The 25,447-nt window shown below is 36.2% G+C and overlaps 1 long non-coding RNA gene across 1 annotated transcript; it reads left to right on the forward strand.

The window, feature by feature from the left end:
- Positions 1-479: 479 nt before the first annotated feature.
- LOC129015751 (uncharacterized) lies at positions 480-20,878 on the forward strand. Its single transcript, XR_008494647.2, has 4 exons — positions 480-958; positions 4,514-4,570; positions 4,757-4,824; positions 17,582-20,878. It is a non-coding gene; the product is annotated as an uncharacterized LOC129015751 (long non-coding RNA).
- Positions 20,879-25,447: the final 4,569 nt, after the last annotated feature.

Here is a 25,447-nt window from a genome sequence, read left to right on the forward strand (position 1 = left end):
GCTCCACGGTGCCGGGTCCCATCGACCGCCCAAGGGATGAAGAGTGCCGGCGCACGGCATGGGACTGGCAGACAGCTCCACCTGCAGCCCCCGTGCGGGCTCCACCGGGTGAAGCCAGCTGGGCTCCTGAATCGCGTGGGGACATGGAGAATCTTTATGTCTAGCTAAGGGATTGTAAATACACCAATCAGCACTCTGTATCTAGCTCAGGGTTTGTAAACACACCAATCAGCACCCTGTGTCTAGCTCAGGGTCTGTGAATGCACCAATCAACACTCTGTATCTAGCTAATCTAGTGGGGAGGTGGAGAACTTTTGTTCTAGCTCAGGGATAGTAAACGCACCAATCAGCACCCTGTCAAAACGGACCAATCAGCTCTCTGTAAAACAGACCAATTGGCTCTCTGTAAAATGGACCAATCAGCAGGATGTGGGTGGGGCCAGATAAGACAATAAATGCAGGCTGCCCCAGCCAGAAGTGACGACCAGTTCTGGATCCCTTCCAAGCTGTAGCCTTTATGTTCTTTTGTTCTTTGCAGTGCATCTTGTTGCTGCTGGCTTTTTGGGTTCACATTGCCTTTATGAGTTGTAACACTCACTGTGAAGGTCTGCAGCCTCACCCCTGAAACCAGTGAGACCACGAACCCACTGGGAGGAACGAACAACTCCAGACATGCTGCCTTAAAAGCTGTAACACTCACCGCGAAGGTCTGCAGCTTTACTCTTCAGCCAGTGAGACCACGAACCCACCAGAAGGAAGAAACTCCGAACACGTCTGAATCTCAGAAGGAACAAACTGCAGACATGCCACCTTTAAGAACTGTGACACTCATCGTGAGAAACTGCGGCTTCGTTTTTGAAGTCAGTGAGACCAAGAAGCCACCAATTCCAGACACAGCAGGACCGGGAGGTAGTCCACGTGAAACCCCTCTGGTTTTACTAACTGGCTCTTACTGACGGTAGGCCCTTCCCCCCACCCCCGCCACAGAGACTGGGAATCAGAGACTCCGTGTCAGGTGCGGGGTTGTGCAAACACTAAATTATTTTGGCAGACTTGAGTTTTCCCAGGCAGGCACGTTGAAAGAAATTAAGGTTAATTTTAAGGAGGTGGCCTCATTGAGCTATTAGAAACTATATTAGTGTGTTTTTCAAGTTTTGATAAGTCAAAGTTGAAGCTTAGTTGAGAAAAGGCTCAGATAAACCTGGTTAGAGTTTGGTCAATAAGAGGGTTTTTAATCACATGGTTTTTCAACCTCAACACTATTGATATTCCGGGCTGGATAGTTTTGTTGTGGAATGGGGCTCTGTCGTGTACACTGCAGAATGCTTAGCAGTATACCAGGCTCTAACTAGATGCTAGTAGCAGCCCCTTTTACTTCCCCAATTTAACAACCCAAAATGACTCCAGACTTCTAGAATGTCTCTTGGGTTCAAAATTGCTTCCAGCTGAGAAGCAGCGATCTAGTACATTGCTGCTCATAGTGTAAAACACACCAGCTCCCAGCTCCGAGTTGGGGAAGTCCCTCTTGGATTCTCTGCCTAGAACTCTAAACTTTGTGCAGCTCCCATTGGCTTCATCCTCTTCTTTACTCCCGAAAGATGCTCCCATCCTTTCATTTCTGATTCCTACTACTAGGACAATTATCAATCTAGGCCAAAACTTCAGATACGTCCATGACTACATTTTTACTACTTTCTTATGTATGCTAATGACAACAAAAACTCTCAAATTAGTCTCCTTCCTACCTACTCCTACTCCTTCTTTTTTCAACGAATATTTAGAAAAGGTTATATTTAAAATATATTTACTTTGTCGTTGCATTACTACCCATTAAATTGTCTTAAGACATAAAGCCAAGAACTAAGAATAAAATGTAGATATTTAAAATGTGTAATTAAGTTAATAAGATTAAACCAAAGATTCCTTCTCCTTGTCTCAGCTGCAATCTATCACTAGAATTCAATACCATACCTCATCTACTGAGTCATTGCACTAATATCGCTTTAAGACATCCAAAAGTAGTGTCATTGATACACCTGGGTCAGTTCCATTAACTTCATGACATACAGATTTGGCTACTTTGGTGATTGGACAAAGATGGTGATATTTGCTCGGAATGACATCAATATAGCACCTTTGTGATTGAGATTGGTCAATCTGCTTAAATGTGGTATAATTAAAATTCATGGATCAGCATACGTGATTTCTGTGAGTGTGTATGTGAGAGACAGATCATTATTTAAACAATATTGTCACATTTTCATGTTATTTTTCCTGAATGAAAGGCCTCCATTGCTTTTGAACTCAACCATTTTACCTTTTCTGTATCGAAATAAAACTAAAATAACTGCCTTTCAGGAAAGAAATTAAAGCTCATCACAGATGGTGGCTGTCTCATGTTATTCAGTCATCTTGTTCATATCAAGTAAATCCCTATTTAATTCCTTTCTTCTGGAAAATTTCTGATCAATCCTTGGAAAATCAACTCTATCAAACATTCCTTCCCCCTCCCATGCTAGAGGTATTGAAAGATAAAAGTAGAATTCATGACCTTGAAATATGAGCAAAACGTTATCCAATAACCACTGTAGGGTACAGAACCTTCACTTCCTCAGAACAGGTGGTAAAACAATTACAGATGTGCAGCTGTTCTATGCCATTAAATTCTCCCTGGAAAAGCCGGAGGTGATTGTTATGTAAAAAATGTGTTTTATCTCCACAGAATATATTTAATAAAACTGTGAGGCATGTAAATTTGCCAGCCAGAGGTAGACATTTCAAAATTTGACTATAGTTTTGTTTATATTAAGAAATTACACTTATTAACGTAAATCATCTAAATCATAAATTAGCATAATAGAAACATCTCTGTAATAAAAAGCTGCCATTCTATTACCACATAGCTTTATTTCTATGAGACTTTATTAGCAATGAATATCAAGTAGGCCAGGAGGTGTAATATATTGCCTAATGTGGTATTGTGGAATGGAAAATATACTCCATGAATATGCAAACTCTATTTCCATACCTAAAAATAGTTCTATAAATATATGTCCAATAACACAAACATGGTGGCTGTCATTTTTCTTAGCATACCTCATACTGTATATACTTGTAATTATAATGCATTCAAAATATATCTTTGTTATTTAGGACATGAAATGATAAATGTATGCAGGGACCTACCATAGACATAGCAATAAAAAAGATGTCATGGAAAAGGGTGGTGGGAAGAATGGGAGAAAAAACAGAGTCTGGGAAAGGGAAAGCAAGAAACAAAAGGAGAAAGTAAAACGTTACTGGTTGCTCACTTCTTTGAGGCCTAAATATCACTCCTGAGGTTGGTGTATGATGGTCGTTGCAAAAATAAAAAGAGACCTCAATAAATGGAAACTCTCCCGATGTCACTGAGTAGGCTTGAGTTTGAATTTAGTCCCTCTGATTATGATTCCCTTGTCCACTTATTTTACAGTTTCTTGGAAAAGAAATGGGAGAGGGCAGGGAAACTGGATGAACACACTTGGTGGCCAGCACTCTCAGCTTCCACCAGAGCCTCCCACTGGCATCTAGTTTATGCATGAGAATTCTGCATACTTTTATATTTGTAGAGGAATTTGGAAACAATTGCACTAATTTGTCCAAACATACTGTTTTCTATGAGTTTGTAGTCTCATCCGTATGGCAAAACCCCCACTATTCAAAAACACTAAAAATAAATGGCAAATACTTCAGTATGAGTGAACTAAGATCCTTGTGTAGCTGGAAGATGTTGGTGAGGGTGCTTGATAAAGATGGAAGGAAGTGAGACTTGACTCAGGCACTGAAACATGGGCAGTGGTTGGTGATAGGAGGGGAGAGAGAAGGCATTATAGATGATGAGGGAGAGTCTCTCTAGTTCCAGGAACCCAGATTTTATCACTCAATAGCACTTACTGTAAGTTTCACTGGGAAAGGTTCCTCTCTTGAACAGAGAGAATAGAGATGGGAATTAGCAGTGTTTATGTAGCAATTGAGAGAAAAGCTTGATTAAGGAGGGAATGCTAAGAAACAGTGAACAACCAAATTGCCTCTGTATAAAATGATATTTGGAGCAAACCATCCAGGGTCATCCACTATTGAGAATGCATCTGGAAAAAAAAAAAAGCCCAGTGCTTTACAAGAAAGCCATTTTGAATTGTTAACATAAGTATATTAATACAATTTGATTTGATGAGCACTTTGTGTTATGAAAGGCTTCTTTATACATAGACAAAGTAAGTCGAGGACCCCTCATCTCCATGGAGGCTCTTGGATAACGCCAAGTCCAACCCCAGTTCCCAAAGTTTTCACCACACCAATGCCGTCCTTCTCTGATTTCACCCTCATTTGGGTCACACTTTTCTGTTGGTGTAATATAGGGGTGAACAGCACAGACACTGGGGTTAAACTTTCTGGGTACAAATTTCAGCTTGGACACTAATAGTGTGACTTTGGGCACTTACTGAATCATGTGTGTCTCCCTTTCCTCATACAGATGTGAAGATAATCATAGGTCAACAGACGGCATTGAGGACTAAATGAGACGGCACAGGTAAGTGTTGATTCCAGGCCGTCCACAGCACAAATACTTGTTGAATATGAGTTGTTTCTTTTAAAACTGGCACAAGCATTTTTACATTATATAGTATGTAAACTAAGTTTTTGTTTCCTCTTATGTCATAAATTTCTTACAGAGCTTATCGACACAGTATTTTTCTTTCCCTTCAATTTTCCACAGACTAAAAGGGAGGAAGAAGAGCTAATTTCTCTGGAAATGAAATCAAGCAGCTTTCCTTGTATTGAAAGGTAAATTGCCTTTTCAGCCTCATCATTTTATATTGCTCAATATAGGAAATTAGAGAGTTAATGAGATGCCACAAGCTTCCATATTGTCTCCCACTGCACAGATTACTCTGCCAATCAGGTAATCTTAATTTATTGGCATTTGGGATTCAGCAAGATACAAAAAGTAACTCTGTGCATGCTAACTCTACGAAAATAATTTCTAAAAGAAGTTAGTAGGAGTACTCATATACATGGCTTTTTTTTTTCTTTTTTTGCCTAGGGCCATGTATGACTGCTAGTTTTATTAGGACTCTGGAACTTCAATCGTTGAAGATGAATTACACCCACCCAGTTTAAAAGGCAGGGTAGTGATATGATTAAGAGATGGGTACTGGAATTGCACTTTAAAGGTCCACATTTTGGTGACTACCCTCCCTAATGTGTGACATGAACATTATGAGCCTAAAATTTTCTTATCTGGGAATTTTAAAAGTATCTAAAATTTGAGGGCTGACAAAAGATTAACACAGTACAAAAATGGGTCTACTCTGATGTCTGGCACATATACACACACATTCATATATATATATGTCATTCAGTAGATGTTACTGCTAAAGCCATACTCTAGGCACTGTGAGCCACACAGGGAGCTTGGGTTCGAGGAAGACAGAAGATGTATAAAAAGTCACAATGAGATGGGTGAGAGGTGGGTTATATACACTTTGTTAAGAGCATAGAAGAGAAGAACAGGCAAAGAACATCTATTAACAGAAGCCCTCACATGTACTAGGCACTGCACAACCCCTTATAAAGTTGGTATTGTTATTCCTTTTGTGCGAGTGAGCAAATTGAAGCTCTAAGAGATAAAAGTAACTTTTCTGAAGTCCACAGCTCAAAAATAAGTCAAAATTCATTTAGCCACAGAATCCATGCTTTTCATATTTCACTGTACTTTATTTATTCTTGGTAGAGGGGTTAGTCAAAGCTTCACAGACCTACAGGAAGTATCCTTTGAATGTAGCTTGAGTGGTCATTACATTGCCAAAGAGAGGAAACAGGGCTGAATTTCCAAATTGTATGTTTGTATGTTTACATACACGACGTTAAAAGGAAATCCATTTGTCTCTCAAGAGATACTTAGATTGCTTCCATCTCTTGACCTCCTCTTCTTTTTTTTCTCGTAATGTTATGTTATTGTTTGGAATCTCAAATTCTCTCTCTCCTTGTAAGGCTTATAAATTGTTTATTGAGAGAATGCATGAGAGGTCATGGCTCCTGTAGAAAGATAGAAATCATGGTGAAATTAGTTTTGAGAGTGAGCTTTCAAAGCAATGGTGATTTTTAGAATGTTGAAGAGACAATGAATGCAGAGAACAAGAAAATAAACCGGTGACATTTATTCTTATGTTTGATTCAGCAAGTATGTCTGAAATATCTGCTCTGAATCAAGCACTCTTTTAAAATTTTAAGCTGTATAAACTAATGATCAATGGAGGAAATGTAACGAAACAAAAGAAAAGATTGGAGCAGAGATGAAGAGGGAAGACAAGAATGCATCACATAAAGATGGGCGAATGTTGAGAATGTTGAATGTTGAGAGAAAGCAGAGCCTTAATTATTGGATGTATCATAACATGAAGAAGCAAAAGGCCAGAATTCCAGCATTAATTTTGTAAGAGCTAGCTCTGTGATTTGAAAGTGGTACAGAGGGTGTCAATCAATTTGTGTTTTGTTCATTGTCACCTCCAAACAGATACATTTTATCTGGAATAGAAGTACAGCCTAATGAGTCAAGGGATTTGGGTTTTATTTTCTTAAGCTTTTACTTGTATTAGGTGAGTTTTGCAATCTTGTGCACTTTAATCTCATATAATGCAAGTAGAAATGTGCCTGAATTTTAAAGGCTGAACAGCTGGGACATTTGGACTTCTCATACCAAGGGTGACATTCCTCATTCCCCAGGGTACGTGATGCTGTCCCGAATATCACGGGACAGTGACATTCTTGAGTGTGCCCAGAAACATGAAAAATACACCTTCCTAAGGGACAAAATGCTTTTAGTACTGTCGCTCTGAGGAGGCGGCTGCCCTCTCAGAGTGAATGAACATGGTATGCTGCCTGATTCACTTATGACAAAAACAGCCATTTAATTCATATTCAGTTAACCATTAGCTTCAATAATAGTGATGGCACTGATTTTGCAGTATGACTAGCACTGACGACACCTAAAATGGAGCACTGTAAATATTACTGCTGGGAGATTCCTCCAACAGCTGTTGGGTCCTACTGGAGATGTCTGTTTCCTCAAGGGAGAGCTTCCTGTCTGACAGTTGTACAATGCTTCTATGTTTAGAGAACAGAGACTGAATTTCCTTAGGAAATTGCAATAGAAATCATTGTAGTTCTCTGGCAGTGTTATAAAATGTGGCAGTGGTATAAAATGTATAGACACTTATAATTTCACATTCTCTCTTTGAAATGTCTCTCTCTTTGAAATCCATTATTTCAGTGGGAGCTCTCCCAAGTAAATAACAAATGTTATTTTTCTATAAATAGATAGCATTCAAACACTTGGCTTAAATACCACAAGGTTCTGTACTCTATCCTTTGGGACAACCAAAGTCAGGTTATGTATCTTCCATCTTTATGCAGCATCTTCTCTGAATTATACTTTATTAATTTCTACAGGCTCGTGGTTACTTTAGTAAACTTTGTATTCATCTGTCTTTGATATAATTTAATAAAAAGCACTATTGTGTTTATGGAAACAAACTCATTTATTTTCCAGTGATCTCAATACTGAGATCTACTAAAGTGACCTCAGTGTGGCCATTCAAAATAGGAAGACATATCTGTAAGATTGTTAATGTTACTTTTATTTTAGATGGACCACTGCCTGATAAGGCAAGCCATTACATGCATATTACGTACATACCTACATATTACCTACATGTTAAGCAGAGCTGTTGTAGGTAGAGATTCTGGCTGACAATCAGAAAGTAGGATTATACACTACAAAATACAGAAAACCTCTTTTTTTCTTAATGGCACAAGCAGAATTTGGTGCAAAATGCATCATTTTCTCAGTTGTCCTTGTATATTTCTAGATGGCTTTGTGAACATACTTCTAGTAGTATCTGACCAATCCAAAATCTAGGGCTGTTTTTTCCTCTAGGACGTGCTCACTTTAACTTGTTTGATTGAGCAGTGTCCTGACATGGAAGATTTGTATTGGGTCTGTGCCTGACCCCTGACCACAGCACCCTGGAGTGTACTGGACATTGACCCATCATGTTTTGGACTTTGGAATTAAGACATGGAGAGAGTTGAACTAGTCTTTGGACTATGTAGATTGTCATGACCTTAAAATGTCAAAATCCCTGCTTCTTTAATAAAATGGATCTTTCAGGTAGGCCTTGAGAACCTTTATATGCAGTTGGTCTTTCTGAAAAGTTGTATGAGACATCGCCTTAGAACTTTCTAAGGTCTTCACAATTCTAGATATATTTTCATCCTGGAATTGATCTTGGTCCAGAGTATGTTTCTTATTTTGAGAATCCATTACAATTTGAAAAGACCATTCTAGGAACTTCAAATATCCTTCAAAATATACTTGAACATTAAATAGTTTATTCTTTAGTCCATCTCTGCCTTGGCTTATTTTATTACAGACAAAGGCAGATGGCACGTGCTGTGTTCCATCTGGAGCTATTCTTCAGTAACTCCTCAAGTTCATTACGTACATTTTATACTTCCCATATCACTCGAGGTAACATTTTTTCTGAATTTTTTGTAACTGTAATTTTTATAGTATTTTCTTCTCAGTCTTGTAAGCCTTCATCTTATCAAAGTTCTTCCGGCTTTTACTGAAGATCTGTTCAAGGCTTTGCATGCATCTGCTTGATACCAAACCCAATGCCACGTGTCCTAAGTTTTGATTATGTACAGCATGGTATAACATACTATAATATAGTACTCCAGATATATGCGATAAGCTATAGTATAGCACTGTATTTATGAGTTCTAAATTTCCATTTGCTTGTTATTACTGGTGAACAAACTATCCCGGTAGTGAGTGGCATGAAGCAACCACTTTACTATATGCTCATGGATTCCGTGAATCTGAAAAATTGACTAGGTACAGCATGGGTGGCTTGTTTCTGCTTCATGATGTCAGGGGCCCTAGCTGGTAAGATTTAATGGTTGAGGGCTAGAAATGTTCAAGGCATCTTGATTCACATATTTGGATGTTGACTAGGATCTCAGCTGAGTTTTTAATAAGAGCAAGGGGTCTCTCCATGTAGCATGGAGACCTCAGGAAAGTTGGACTCCTTAGTTGGTTTTAAAAGCAAGGTTTTTTTTTTTTTTTTTTTTTTTTTAGAATTCAATTCATTGACTTGTCTAACATGGCCATTGAAGTTACATCATAATGTCATTTCCATTGTACTCTATTGGCCACAGCTGTTACAAACCCAATCAGATCTAAGAAAAAGTGCTATATTCCCAATCATTAAATTGGAAGAGTATCAAGGCAACATGGTAAAACAAGTGAGATGAGAAATGTTGTTTCATCTGTCTTTGGAAAATAAAACATTGACTAACACAACACCACATTGTATGGTAGCATTCTAATATTAAAAAGGCAGGTAATACATTATAAAGTAATATACATTTTTTCACACTATCCTACATAAATCAATTTTAATGTTGAATGAAAAAATAACATTACTTCTAAACATGACTTGTTTCATTAATTACTACCCATTTTTCTACCACTGTTCTAGATCAACTCACTCATTTTTCATAAGAGTAAGGTGAGTTGCAGAGAAGCAAAAGGACTGGATCCTGGTTACATGGTACATTTTTTTTTTTTTTTTTTTTTTTTTAGTGGTAATGATGATATCAATGACCATTTATTTAAATAATAAGCTTTAAAATACCTTTGATACCACGAAGATTAAAATCTACATTTTAATTAGCATCAGTGCTCCTTCCATTAAGGTAAATCACTTCTTACCTGAGCTACTTATTAGAATGTTTGCATGATACAAAGTATTTTTCAACCACTTTGTAAATAAAGATTCCAAAATAATTTCATATTAGTAAGCATAAAGAACTGTAACAACTAAAAAGTGAAGAGCAACTTCATTTGAATGAACAATTTAAGTTAATTTTCTTTTCAAAGAAAATCATGACTGACTAGTTTTTGAGATACATGTTGATTTATTCTAAGGGCAGTAAAGAATTAGAACTCTCCATTTTAGAAGACAGATTGAATTTAAAAAAATAAATTGCCATAAAATATTCAGATGTCAAGAATAACTTTAATAATAAAACTATTAGGTACCTTTATGAGAAAAGGCATATATGTCAAGATGTCATTTAGTTTTACTCAAACTTTTAAAAACTAATACAGAAAAAAGTACCAATTGGCTGTTAAGTTTTATGGTTAGAAAGCGAAGTTAGTGGTTCTAAAATTAAGAAAAAGGAATTAAACTGACAGGATCAGATTATTTCTATCATCACCTTTGACATTCAACATTAGTCAGACATCTCCTAGAGCATAGGTTTTTGAATTAAAAGACTTAGTTAAGGGCAAAGAAAATTACTTAAGATAAAATATAAATAGTATATGAACGAACAAAAAATCTAGTCTCAACAAATATTTACTGAACCCTTATGATGTCAACCATTACTATTAATAAAACACAATTTAAAACTTTATTGAATTGTCACTTGGCTAGCAAAATAACAAAATAAGTATGAAACACACACAATTTTTTCTTCTAAAGGTATTGCAATAAAATTGATATAATACTGGAATGAAACTAATAAAGAGGAAACCTCTTGTATTAACCACTTACCATCTATCAGTTCTATCAATTTATTAATTTATCAATTGATCTGTCTATATACAGATGGTCCCTCACTTAGGACTTCATTTTACTATGGTGAAAAAGTGATAGGCATTCAGTACACTCTTTGACTTATGATCGGGTTATTTTTTGATAAACCTATTGTAAATTGAAAATATCATTATTGTTTATCTGGACATAACTCTTATCCTAAGTGGAGAGGCATCTGTATACTTAACCCATAAACATTAAATGTGCCAATGGAACTTTACATACTTATCTTCTTTTCGGGAATTTATTATCAGGAAAAGGCTCAAAAGGAAATAAAGTTATAATTGTGAATATTATTAAGATGGCATTAAAATATGTGTTATGTGTGTATGTGCATACAAAATCAAACTAAATGAAAATGCTAAGATACTAATTAATAAATTTTAGAACATAATCATGAAGTGAAAAAGGTAATTTTTATATAGAACAAAACTAGAAGGCAGTTCACAAAATTGAAAATGCTTGAGTAGTGTGTGTTTGGAGTTACAGGTATTTTTAAATTCTCTTTAATTCCATTATTCTAATATAAAGTTAGCATTAGATTGTGAAAAAATTTGAGACATTTGTGGGGAAGAATGTTGCTTGCTTTTTGGGAGGACAACTAGAAACTAGCTCTCTGTTTGAAGATCAAATGAAGTTCATGCAGAGGCATAGCACTGCAGCCATTTAGTCACCATGAGTGAGTTTAACCTGTAAGATGAAGATGATACTATGGAAAGATGAGTGTGGGAATAAACATTAACTAGTTATGTTTATGCCACCTTATTAAAATAAGATTGAAAAGTGGCAAATATCTACATGTGGAACACCGAGAAAAATTTTAGTTTACTTTTAATGCAGGGGTTTACTTTTAACTATTCCATGCTCATGAGCAGATGCAGATTTATAGAATTAAAATAAGCAGGTACCCACCTACTATTACCTCTAGTACTTGTGCTTAATTCAATCAGCTTTTGACATTTCCCTGACAATGGGAGTTAGCTTAAGAATATGCTGGTCAACAAATTAAGCCAGTAAGACATAAGGAAGGTTTCCTGGAAGATATCTGACCTCTGATGTCTTCTCATGCTTTGCTTCTTAATTTACCTGGGACACCACCAAGTATTCCTCACCTAAGAAATGAGTCTTGGCTGTGTCAATTCAGGTCAAACCAGTTTGAAGGGTGTTCTTAATTCTTTTTCCTGCAGTACCGCTCTTCAAAGGCAAGTTCTGCTTCTTTCCTGATTGTCCATTATTATTCGGTTGAGTGCGATTCTACTCTTTTTTGGACTGGCCTTGGTATTTTTGTCTCCTAGCTGTCTCTTTCCAATTTGTGTCAGATATAACCTTATGTAGTAATTCTAAAACTAGACTCCATTTTCCTTAGCTGATTAAATTTAATGCTGTCACTTAGGTCCTATGCCTGCAAATTCCATTTCATTGGCCTGGGGCATAAACTGTACATAAGGATGTTTAAAGCACTCAACATTGAGAACTACTAGCCCACTGGAACCATCTGCTTCAATTTTCTACAGATAGAGTTTTCTTCTCCAGTTGGGGAATCCTCTGCAATCTGGGTGATTTGTACTTTAGGAGTAGTAGTCAAATGGGATGGAGTTTGATTTTGTTCTTAATGTCTCTATAGAAATCATGATTGGCATGCACACTGATGGAGACGTGCAAGAAAGTTTTACATGTACAAATAGACAAATATATAGACCCATAAATACTACAGGAGTACATAAATACTTAGTTTCAATAGTTGCACAGCAATTTTAATATATCTTTAAAATTCCATCTTTATAAATAACTCCAAAACTTGTGATTTCTTTCCCATTATTGTAAAGGAGCAAACTAATGTTCTTACTCTTAATTTTCAGTCCTTATGATTGACAACACCATTCATTCAGATAACCAAGCCTGAAAACTGTGTGCCATCTTCATGCTCCCTTTTTTCACTCTTTCCTATAAAGTCAATCACTAAGTCTTGTTGATTATATCTTCTTTGTAAATCTAGAATGTATATTCTTTTTTCCCACTGCCAAGGCTTTTCTCATTCTACCTACAGTTGAAATAGTATCTCTATTGTCTTCTGTCTCTGATACATACATCTCAAATCTCTCTCTCTCTCATAGCCTGCAAGTTTCATTTTTCTCATGTATTTTTTAATTAATTTATGTTACTGTTCTGCTTAGACAGCTTTGTTGCTTCCCCCATAACATTTCCATAGAAAATTGAAACCATTTCTTTTATTCATAGACAGAAAGTTTAGAGTCTGACTCATTTTTGAAACTTTAGCCTCACTGCCTAATACTCTCCCACATAAGCTTTTGTCTCTAGACGCATCAGCAAGCAACAGTGCCCTTCATAAGGATGACTTTTTAAAGCAAAGTTTTCTTCTTGGGTCTTTACCAAGCTAAATGTAGAAAGCGGCATCTTTGCAATTTATGAAGAATAAAAAAGTTGCTATCTTTCAGGAAAGGTGACAACAGCTGAGGGTCCCTGGGTTGGATTTGAAGCTGTCTATGTCAGGGAAAAGAAGTGCTCCTTCCTTGGGCCTTTGACAGTTGTGGCAACTTTCAGCATTGCGTGTACAGAGCCAGACGCTGCTTTCATCTGCTTGGCAGAGGGGAGAGAGACTCTGGAAGGGCTGCCAAGTTCTCAAAAGAGGGGCTTTCAGTTCCAGAGCAGGGACCCTTAAGGACCAGTAGGCCCAGCTCCCCAGCTTCACGCCCAAGGACTTGGCAGGCACTGAGCTGTCCTCATTAAAATCCAGTTTGGATCATGGCACTCTTTCATTCCTACCCAGCTGTAGCCAAGTGGAAAAAAATAAAAGAAAAACCAGATAATAGAGGATCTCATACACATAAACACACACACACACACACACACAGCAAACCAAAAATGTAAACTGGAATTAGGCAAAACATCAAATTTGTTTTTAATAGTTGTCAGAATGCTATACAGGTAGCTCCATGCCTCTGGAGCCTTCCTTTAATCATCTGGTTTGATTCTTTTTTTTTTTTTTTCTTGCTGCCCTAATTATTCCCACTTTTAATATCACCCCACTGGCTGTAATTAAACTTTTCTGTAGTTTCAACTTGTTTTCCAGGCAGGTTCCCTTTCACTTTCAAAGCCCAGCTCAATTCTTGTGTCCAGGCAGTAAAGGTTATCAGGGAAGTTTGTCAGATACCTGCTTCCTCTGGAGTTTCTCTCACCCTTGCTCTGTGATTTCTGTGATAAGTCAATATGAGCTCAGCCCCAAAGAGGGGCTCTGTTTTTCAAGATTAGAGAGGCTGATGCTCTGCGCACATTTTCTTCCTTGTCCCTTTCTCTCTTCATTCTCCCCTAACTGAAATGCACTTTGATCACGTTTGATTTCAAAAAATCTGTTTAATGTTCTACTGAGTCTTCTGTGGTCCTTACACTACGGTAGGAAATACCTGTAGCAAGCTCTGGGGTGCTGGATCAGCTGCTTAGGTCTTTCAAAAAGTGAAAGTTACTTTTATTATTGGCACAGTGCTATTTTTCTACTTGTTTACATGCATTATAATGACCCAATCACAATGTGATTGCTAAGGTCATGAAAGGTGTTCTGTTATAAAAACTACGTTTTTTAGGTTGCATGTTCTTCATCAAGTGAAATCTTCCAAGGTGAAATTTTAATGGGAAGCATCTCACAAATGAGCCTTTCATTCTTTAGGAGAGTTGAAAGCAACATCTTTGGGGAAATGTTGAGTTTCAAATGAGAAATAAACAATATATATTGCAGGTTTTTTTGAAGGATATATTCATTCATTTATTAATTCAAAGGATATTTATTAAGTGCTCCAGTTGGCAGGTACAACAGTAGGTGTTAAAATTAGAGACTGTGAAATCATTCCTTCTTTCAAGATACAAGAAATTTGGAAAGAGACATGTAAAGACATCATTACAACGTGGTGAGACTAAAATAGCACCAAGTAGATGAAAATTTCACAGTATAGGCAGGTAAGAGAGATCATCAATTGACTGGAAATTTGGTGGGAATCCTGAAAAGAAACAGATGGAAACAGATGGGAGCAAAGAAATCATAGTCTCAAATAGATTTTAGAGAAGCTTGGTACAGTATGAGGATTTGTGTGGGAGAATGCTAGACTTGTAGTTAAGAGATTGAAAAGTTAGAGGCAATAACACATATTCTGTTATTAAAAGAGGAGTTATATATAGAGTAGCAAATATGCAAGAGCCATTGAGTTTTCCTGTGACCAGTATATTGAATGTGAGCCCTGGAACTAGAGCAGCAAGATAGTGTCCCTGAGGGCAAATGATTCCAAGGTACGGTGAATCTTTTCACATAAAAGGAAAAACGGCTGGTAGAACTACCCCAATCTACAATAAATCTACAATCACGTTATTACCACATATTGGAATACAGTGAATACCCTATGAATGTTTAAAAAAAAAAAAAAAAAAAGGGGGGGGGGAGGGATTAAAACAGGAATTTCAACAGTATCTGCCAAAACAAAACATTAAGAGCAATAGTAGCACCAGATATAAAAAAGTAATTTAAAGGATATTAAATGAGAAGATAGGGTATTTTAACTTGATAAAAATTCAACCCACAATGAAGACATAATATTACAGACTTCAACAACAACAAATCAAACAATTCTAAGAAGAAAAAAATATATTTCTTTCTAACATACCACCTTAAAAATTCAATAGGTTAGGCAGAACAAAAATAAGATGTAGAAAATGTAAATGACTCAACAGAATTTACTCATATATACATACAAATATTTATACATAAATGTGTATAAATATATCTATATATTTTTACTTATAAACAAATTATGAACCATATGGAATCATATATCATTAGTTTCTAAACCAAAAAATACAATGTACTTTTCAATACATATGAGATATTACCTGAAATATCTATCAAGTATATTCCACTAACAATAAATAAATTCTAAAGAGCAGGAAAACATAGCAAAAGAACATGCTACGGAAGCATGGAGGAGAGATAAATATGGCCAAAAAAGTTTGTGAAGGGCTACATAGAGAAGGAGATTTGAAGGCTGAAAGACTAAGGCAAATGAATTGTAGGGCAAGGTGCATTCTAGCACACAGAATGGCTTTGGAAAGAATTGTCTTATTCAGAGAATTTTTTGGCCCTAAAGCAACTCAAATTCATTCAAATAAGCTGTGACAGCAAGTGATAATTATTGGAAATAGAAGGGAATCGTTCTGTGGAAATTTTGCCAGTGCACAAAGGCAAACCTCCTATAGTCTGGAAACAGACTGTCAGATTGGTCAGGGATTAAGACTATCCCTCTCTTTATCTCTGGTTTTGTCCTTGTGTTCTTCTCTTGCCCACTTCATCTTTTTATCTCACTACATTTTTTTTCCTATTTTCTGGTCTGTGTTGATCTGTTTCATTTTTCTCCTTTTTCTGAGTGCTTTCTCTGATTCTCTTTGCAGAAAAATAGCCTGTAAGTCTTAGGAGGTCCCTCGAGATAAACATACCCCCAGAAAAAAATAGCATTCCTCAGTTTCAATTTCAAATTTCTGAAAGAGAATCAGATTTGTTTAATTTGGGTCAACGGCTTATTCTAGTTCAAGAGAGTGCAGAGGCTTAGATGGAAAACTATAGCCTCCTACTTATTTAGCAGATTCTATGAAGACAATTTGAGAAGATATTCAGAAGTGTAAGTGAGAGGATGACAGTAAATGTGGTTGAAAATGGAAGCAAAAATAAAATCACTAAAGATCTTGGTTTCTGAACATCCCCCTACTCTCAGATGGCAGGTGAAAGAAAATACCTCAACAATTTTAAGCAAAATATAGCATGCCCAGGAGCTTGGAAATGGAGTGATGGTGCTAGAAACTGAGAAATTGAAAGCATGCAAAATAGTAGGGAATGGAAAGAAAGAATCATTAAAGAGAACATTTTTCAGTCACCTAGTTTAGAGTTGTGCAAATGCCCGGCACTCATTGGTCTGAATTGTCTAATAATAGCACTTTGACCTTTCTCCTTGAGCCCCTCTAAGTCTCTAAATGCCTACAAGATGAAAGTAAAGTTATGGTCTTTCAATCTGAAAGTTTAGATTAAAAAATGTGAATAATTAGGCTGATATTTGAATAGCCGGATCAACTATTCATATTTCTGGTTATAAACTTTGATTATTCCCCATTGAATTTGAACTGGTTTATTTTTCTGGAATAATAAAATTAATAGAAAAGTCTGTTTCAGGCTGGGCGCAGTGGCTCACGCCTGTAATCCCAGCACTTTGGGAGGCCGAGGCGGGTGGATCACGAGGTCAGGAGATCGAGACCATCCTGGCTAACATGGTGAAACCCTGTCTCTACTAAAAATACAAAAAAATTAACCGGGCGTGGTGACGGGCATCTGTAGTCCCAGCTGTTCAGGAGGCTGAGGCAGGAGAATGGCATGAACGCAGGAAGTGGAGCTTGCAGTGAGCTGAGATTGCGCCACTGCCCTCCAGCCTGGGCGACAGAGCGAGACTCCATCTCAAAAAAAAAAAAAAAAAGTCAGTTTCAAAATAAACTAAAACATAATTTTAAAAATGGCTCTTAAAAGCCTACATTTGCCTCTGGTATGCCCATTTTAAACTTTCTAAATCACAATTTTATAATTAAAGATAAATAGCTTTCCAACTATATTTATCTAAATCTGTATATTTATCTAACTCTTCCTATCCCCCGAGTTATGAATATCACTGATAACACATCCGATCTGATGGTAAGCCCCATTTGAAATACTAATTTTGTTGCATGTTTGACCCAGGGACATGCGAGTTAGTACATCCCCATGAAACACACACCTTTTCTGGGCAGTTCTGACTTACGGCATTCTTTCTTTCTTTCTTTTTCTTTTTTTTCAGATGGAGTCTTGCCCTGTTGCCCAGGCTGGAGTGCAGTGGTGCAATCTCAGCTTACTGCAACCTCCGCCTCCAGGGTTTGAGCAATTCTCCTGCCTCAGCCTACCGAGTAGCTGGGATTGCAGGTGCTCGCCACCATGTCCGGGTAATTTTTGTATTTTTAATAGAGACGGGATTTCACCATGTTGACTAGGCTGGTCTCGAACTTCTGATCTGAGGTGATCCACCGTCATTGGCCTCCCAATGCTGGGACTACAGGCGTGAGCCACCGTGCCCAGCTGTCATTCTTCTTTCTATTGAACCAAAGTCAGTATTTCTATAAAATATTGAAAAAAAAAACCTGAATAATATATAAATATTGACATAGATTATCTATCTCCAATAACAATAATGGTAGTTTTTTTTTTTAAACTATAAGAGCTGAGTCTACTTACCATGTAGTCTGTATTCTCAGATTTCCACTCCTCTACTATTCATTGACTTTGACTGTTCCATTGCAGTTTTTTCCCCAACATTTCCTCCAGTGATGCAAATATTCCTGTTAAGGACATCACTGTGATATTTTAGTTTACCCCTTAAAGTGAGATGCTCTGAAACCAATAAAATTGCAACTGCACATTTAAGTTTGAGTCCAGGATCTGTTGAATTCTTTTGCTTAATAGCCCAATAACTTTTCCGGTTCCAAGATTCTGTGATTCTATAAGACCAGTAGTGTCACTTTAGTGCCCCCTTGACATGGTTTCATTCTCAACATGGAACGCTCATTACTCCATGTTATGTAAACATAACACCATGTCAGAAAACATCAGTTGTTGCCTTTCCACAGATAACGGATAACAGCTGTTTGTCTGACAACATAGATGAGTTAGTGCCCTGTGTGACTTCAGAGCCCTAAAACAGCTTTTTGTCTTCAGCATAAAGATGACGCTTCACTCTTTGAAGACTCAGATTACAACATTTCATAAGGTGAAGATAGTCAGACTTCAGAAACATTGTATTTTCCTTTCCTGGCCTGTTGTGTCAAAACCATGTGGTAATTTGCTTCTCTATGCTGTTGTGAAAGGTTATTTCTTGAGTTAGCTTCAGAGAGTTTCTATGTGGTCAATTATTTTTGTTTTCTATTTAACTCTCAGGCTGTACATGTTTCTTATCTTTTTATGGCTGCATAATGCTTCTGATTCATCTACCAAAACTTTAGCATATGATAGGAACATGTTCTCTCATAACATGTTAATAGGGTCAGATAAATATTGGCTGAATAATTTTCTTTTGTATGATAATTACAGAAAAAATCCTGGCTCATCAGTCTTTATCCATTTTCAGGAAGACTGTCCCACAAAGTTCTGTGCTTAAAGATTAAAATAAAGACCTACTGTTTTTATTTGCAGAGAAAATAAAGCTTGGAGAATTTGTTTAACTGACACACTAGAGAGAGATACATCAACATCAATAACAACAAAAGAAAATGTAGACATCAACATCTATTAAAATCCATTTTAATAAAAAACTATCTTTACAAGGGTTTTTCTTTTACTTATTTTCCACTCTTACTTCATACAGGATCATTTTCAACAGCCAATTACACTATGCATGCAATTATTTCATGCTTTTATGTTTTTGCCTCACTCATTCCCATTGCCTAGAATGTCCTTCTCATTTTGCCAAACGAAGTCTAGCTGCCTTTTAGAACTTTCTCTAATATCCCCTTTTTTCACTGAACCTCAAAACATATGAATAAATTTATAAATATGTGTAACTTCTATAAACAAGTATATATGTCTTCTGTGTTCCTCTGAGCAACACAGGTGAGCAAACTGTGTTGCTCAGGGGTCAAATGTGTTACGCTAACCAAGGATACAGTACTGACCAGGAGATATTCAGGCTTTGCTCTTAAGACCTTATGCTGTGATGAAGGAGACAGATCAAGAAGCAAGCAAAGAAAAATGAATCAAACAATTGCAAATTGTGGTATTTAAAAAGAAGTTTAAAAGACTAATATAGATCATAAAAGAGAGAATGAATTTTTGGAAGCACAGTGATAAACATTAACATTAAGACACAGCGAGTAGCCAGATGAAGGGGGGCATGGTTCATGGTAGTGGTGGAGATCATCCAGGTGGAGAAAAGAGCTTCACATGTTAAAGAAACTGGAACAAGAATGGGTATAGTGTGAGCAGCATAAGCAAAGAATAGTGAGGCGGGATGAGTTTAGAGGCCTAGGCAGGCTCATTCAGAGCCTTTTGATGGGCAAACATTTTGTTTCACTATTTTGGGGGTAGTTACTAAAACCTTTAAAGTATGCCTCACTTTGTTTTGATATAAAATTAATATAAAGTGGTCAGATCTTCAGCATCCAGCTAGATTAGTTTTGGAGGTTGTAAGCTATTGGTACCACTACCTAAAACAAAATATAGATTACACTCATATTGTATGATTAGAAAGTTAACCCTTCCAGAACATTCCCTTGGACTTGTTTCCAGTCAATTTTCCCCTTGTCCGCTAACTTCCATCTCCCTCATAGCAACCACAATTCTGATTTTTCTTATTACTAGTTTTGTTTCATTTGGATTTCAATGAAATAGAATCATACAATGAGTGTAATCTAATTTTTACAAGTTAAAAATATCACACTTGTGTACAGAAAGGTGCAACTTTACTAAGTAAAATTTAGGGTATACCATTCAGAACACAACTTCAACTGTTCAGATGTATAATTGTGTACACATATCTACACACATGGCACACTAAATTAACATGGTAGTCAACAGAACTGTACAGATTTGAGATCACTTGTATGAAAGTTTCTGAAACTTGCTCATGTATCATATGGAGTGTTTGAAAGAAAGGGAGGAACTTTAATGTCTCCATTGATATTCTGCATGGAAAACTGAGATTATAGAAGGCAGGTCACAGTAGTGCAAATCAAAAGATAAATTCTGGAAAGTTGTGTTTGAGATACATATGGGATGATTCCAGGGCTATAGAAAGTTTAGATATAAAAATATCACCAAGAATTCTTGCCTAAATGTATAAATCTAGTAGTGATTAGTATAAGAATAGTGATTAATTCCTTGGGAACTGTTAGGTTGGTGTAAAAGTAATTGCTGTTTTGCCATTACTTTCAATTGGCAAGAAATGCAATTACTTTTGCACCAAACTAGTAATAACTTTATTGGGAGCAGGTGGTGGCAGGAGTATAATAAAGTGACTATGACCAAACCCTGAGGAAATCCAATTTACAGCAACCACAATTTACAGATTTGAGATTGAGGGGAAGACATCACAGGAAAATAATGGGGGAAAAACCATAAAATTAAAAAAAAAAACCATCAGCAGAGTGGTATGTTTCAGTCCAAGTAGAATATTTCAAATTGAAAAGACTACCTTATTTTTTTGAGAGCTAATGAAAAGTCCATTATGATGAGAACAGAGAAAGCCATTCTTTCGCCAGTGTGGAAGGCATGAATGACTTTGATGAGTACAGCTTCAGTGGAATAGTATAACCAAAACTGAATCAGAATGGGCTGAAGAGTGAGAGGGATATAAGCAGATGAAGATAGCTTGTGTAGACAATAGTTTTGAGAAAATGGACCAGGACAGAGAGCAGAGAAGATTCATGGCTGAAACGATGTCACAGATTTAACTTCTGGATTGTACTTAACCAGTGAGTAGATGATTGGTGGTCTGAACATATAAAACAGAATGGATAAGAAACCAGAAGGGTAAAAATGTGTTTTTTTGGAAAATACTTGCCATCTATTTTGATCAGAGAATAGACATGTGGTTGGTAGTGAATGGAAATAAGGCAAAAAAGACGATAAGTTTGTACTTGGCAACACTATAGAAAGCAATATATGTGTATGTGTGTGTGTATGTGTGTGTGTATACATAAAATATCTGTTATACTAATTGCTGATATATATCATATATACTAATATATGTACTGATTGCTGATACATATATATATGTCACACATAAATATCTGTTACACTAATTGCTGATACTTACATATATATCAGCGATTAGTGTAACAGATTAGATGTGCCTGTGGCCCTCTCCCTTGAAAAGCACATCTCTCCTTTAAAATGTTCATATTTGGTTCTTTGTGAGTTTCTATTCCAGGGAATCTGTTCTTCTCTGTCCTTTTTCTTATTATATACTCTAGGTTTCCTGTATAACTGATCTGAATAAAATCCTGCTGAAAGAACAGATTGCAAATGCCACCTTTAGCAGCACCAAACTCGCTAAGATTTGCAAAATTTCTATTTTCTGGTGACCAGCCAGAATGTATTTTATAAGTCTCCATCTTGATGAACAACAACTAATTTCTACTTCCCTTAGAAGAACAATTCTGTTCCTGTGGGCAGATATTAGAGCCAACATTGAGGGGAGCCCGGTATCTCAGAAGAAAAGAATTCCTTGCTAATTGTGGACGTCTTTGCCAGAATAGCACTGTGCGATTGTGATAGGGGCCACAGAAATAAGAAAGCAAGGCTTTGTAATTTCCTAAACTTCAGGATTGAGCTACATCAGAGATTAAGGAAATTGCAGTAAATTTTATCAAAGTTTCTAAGCAGTGATGCGGTCAAGAGTTAATAAGTTCATAGACTTGAGTTTTTGGTATGGCTAAATTTAATTATATGGTACATACAAGCATTCAGTTTTATGAAGGTGAAAATAGGATACCTTGCAATAAAATGAACATTGGCATCAAAGTGTTCAAATTTGCAGATTTAATGTGCTTCAAAATAGCTTCATTTTATCACTATTCAACTGCAAAAAAAATCAAACTCATCTAGGAATTAATATCTAATATAGAGAATGACAACGTGAAGCTTTCTTTTCTATTTCAGAAGGCATGGGAAATAAATGGGTGTAAGAATGATCATGTCAAATTTATCTGGTGACAGTTAACAGCCTCTCCCGAAGTGGTCTTTAAAATAAATAGATACACATCATTTAAGGTCTCTCTAGATTGAGAGAAGAGAGGTGCTAAATTACAAGAGAAACAACTCACTTTCCAGGCCTCTGACCTTCCTCCTCCTACCTCCCTCACATTCTAACCTGTTTCTCTAATACCTGAAGCTCCAATTTTACCATATGCTCAAATAAACACCACACAATCTTTGAAAATTGTTAAGTAGCAATCTATGTATGATCCAAAATAACATATAACAAGCATATACAATATTTAAGATGAAATTTCAAATTTTACACCAGATTGAGAGGAAATTTACTGATACATAGTTGGATGTGGCTAAGCAGAGCTCGTGAAGATTTCTTGATTATCCAGTTTTTTTCAGTCGTTGCAGGCAGCCATATCAAAGTTTCAGATCAAATCAAATTTATCTTGAAGCCTCATTGCTTCACTGAAATTAACAGGATTAACCAGATAATTGGCAAAACTTTGTTTCCTTTTGTGGGATGTGAAATGGATTCAGGTGACACTGCTCTCCCAGGTGTATATTAGACACAGCTGGGATGCCATCTGTGGTCCTCATTACCTTGTTATGTGGGTTACAGAAGCAGAATCTTTTCTGAGGAAGCATGGCATCGTTTTAAAGAACATATTTGTATCAGACTGTTTGGGGTTCCACCACTTATTGTAAGTCCTTGTGCAAGATTCATAAGCCCTTTGGTCTTAGTTTCCTCATCTCAAAAATAAGAGGAAATAATTGTGCAAACCTAATAGGACTGCTGTGACAGTAAAAGGTATCATTATTTGTAAACCATGTGGCATAATGTTTTAGATGCAGTCAACTCCTAATGTATGTTGTTGTTGTTGATATATACTCCTTGTTACTATTGCATTAATATTAATACACCTGGGAATTCTAAGCTTTGTCACAGATTCTCAAGTTCCCCACTAATGATGGATGAATGATTCGGGGGCACCCAAAGCATAAACCAGTGGACTGACTATTTTGTTGAGTGGCCATTGGCTAATTCAGAAGAGTAAGTTAATAATTTTAAAATGAAATTAAATATTTATTAACATTATGTAACTTGGGCAATTCATTAAGTATTTTTTTCTTATTAAAAAAGTTGTACATGTCCAGTTAGCACTTTAGAAAAGGTAGATAAAACCTATTCCATATTTTACCAGTTTGGGTTGGGATAGATAATAGTCTCTCTCTCTCTCTCTCTCTCTCTCTATATATATATATATATATATATATATGGACACACACACACTTAAGCTTAACAATATATTATGGACATCTTCCCCATCATTATACATTTCACTCTTGAACAACACAGAAGTTAGGGGCACCAATCCCCCATGCAGTTGAAAATCTATGTATGATTTTTGACTCCCCCAAAACTTAACTACTAATAGCCTACCATTGACCAGAACCCTTACCAATAACAGTCAATTAACAAATATTTTGTATGTCATATGTATTATGTACTGTATTTTTATAATAAGCTGGAGAATATAAAATGTTATTAAGGAAATCAAAAGTAAGAGAAAATATATTTACTATTCTTTTAGTGGAAATAGATAATCATAAGTCTTCATCCTTATTGTCTTCACATTGAGTAGGCCAAGTAGGAAGAAAAGGCAGGTTTTTGTTTTGTTTTGTTTTTTGTTTTTTTTTTTTTTTTTTTTGCTGTCTTAGGGGTGGCAAGAGGGAGGAGAAAGTCTGCATGTAAGTGGACTCACACAGTTCAAACCTGAGTTGCCCAGAAGTCAACTGTAAGCATACACACACAAACACACACACAAATACATACACACATAAACTTATCAATATATTATGGACATCTTTCTGATCATTGTATATTCTTCTATTATAGATGTTTAATTTTTAATAGATAACAGAAATAAATATAGCAATTTTGACAGGAAACAATGTGAAGCACTATGTTGAAAAAAAAAATCGTTGTCAGCTTTCTACCATTTTATTTTCAGCCTAGAGAGATCAAAGAACTCATAATATACCTTGGCCAGGACCACTCCATGAGCATCTTCTATCCCTTTGTGTTTATTCCTGCTTTAAGTGTTTGACAGAGAGGCACATGTCTCTCTGATGTTGACTCTTTCAAGAAACACACCCATTCCTTCAATTAATTTATGAGTTATTCAGGACCTTGTAACAATCTGTTAATGCTAGATCTTGATTTTTACTTACATGTTTATCACCTTCCCATTCAAATTAATGTTCACTTTCAAGCCATAAAGGTAAAAAATCTCATGGCTTTCTGACTTATTGAAGATGAAAGGCCATATATATGAACTATCTATGGAGGTGGTGTTTTCTTGCTAGCAACACTTAGTATCTCTGCCTTATCCATCCCTTCTCTGACTTTGGGTTAAGGATAATCCTTTTTCCTCCTCTTGGAGATTCTGCTTTGTTACCTCTGCTTTTTCTGATGCATCCAGTAAGACCCCCACAGATTAGAAACCAAACTGTGTTTTTTTTTTTCGGCACAAATCTATTCATTTGTTTTTCACAATTGAGGAAATATGAATATACAATATCCACACTACGTAAGCAAGTTTCAAATATACCTACATGTGTATCTGAAATGGATCTGGAAAGCAAACTGGGCAATGCTGAAAGAGAATCTTAAATTTTTCTGTTTCTACTGAGGATTAATGAACACATATTTGACGAATATTTGACCACAATTGCTATATCATATCGAGATTTTGCAGGATACTTTAATAATAATCAAGAAGTGTTACAGGATTTTTTTTTCCTCTTTAGAATCGTTCCCTTTATATTTTGAATATAAGGCTTGAAATTTTCCTTGTAGTAATGCAAAATATTTAGACTTTTAAAAATTTGCCTTTAATTTGAGAAATGTAAATCTGAAATTCTAGGTGTTCCTGAATTGTGATGTTATTGACAATATAGTTAT

The sequence above is a fragment of the Pongo pygmaeus genome, chromosome 18, assembly GCF_028885625.2.
Source record: "Pongo pygmaeus isolate AG05252 chromosome 18, NHGRI_mPonPyg2-v2.0_pri, whole genome shotgun sequence".
Lineage (NCBI taxonomy): Eukaryota > Metazoa > Chordata > Mammalia > Primates > Hominidae > Pongo > Pongo pygmaeus.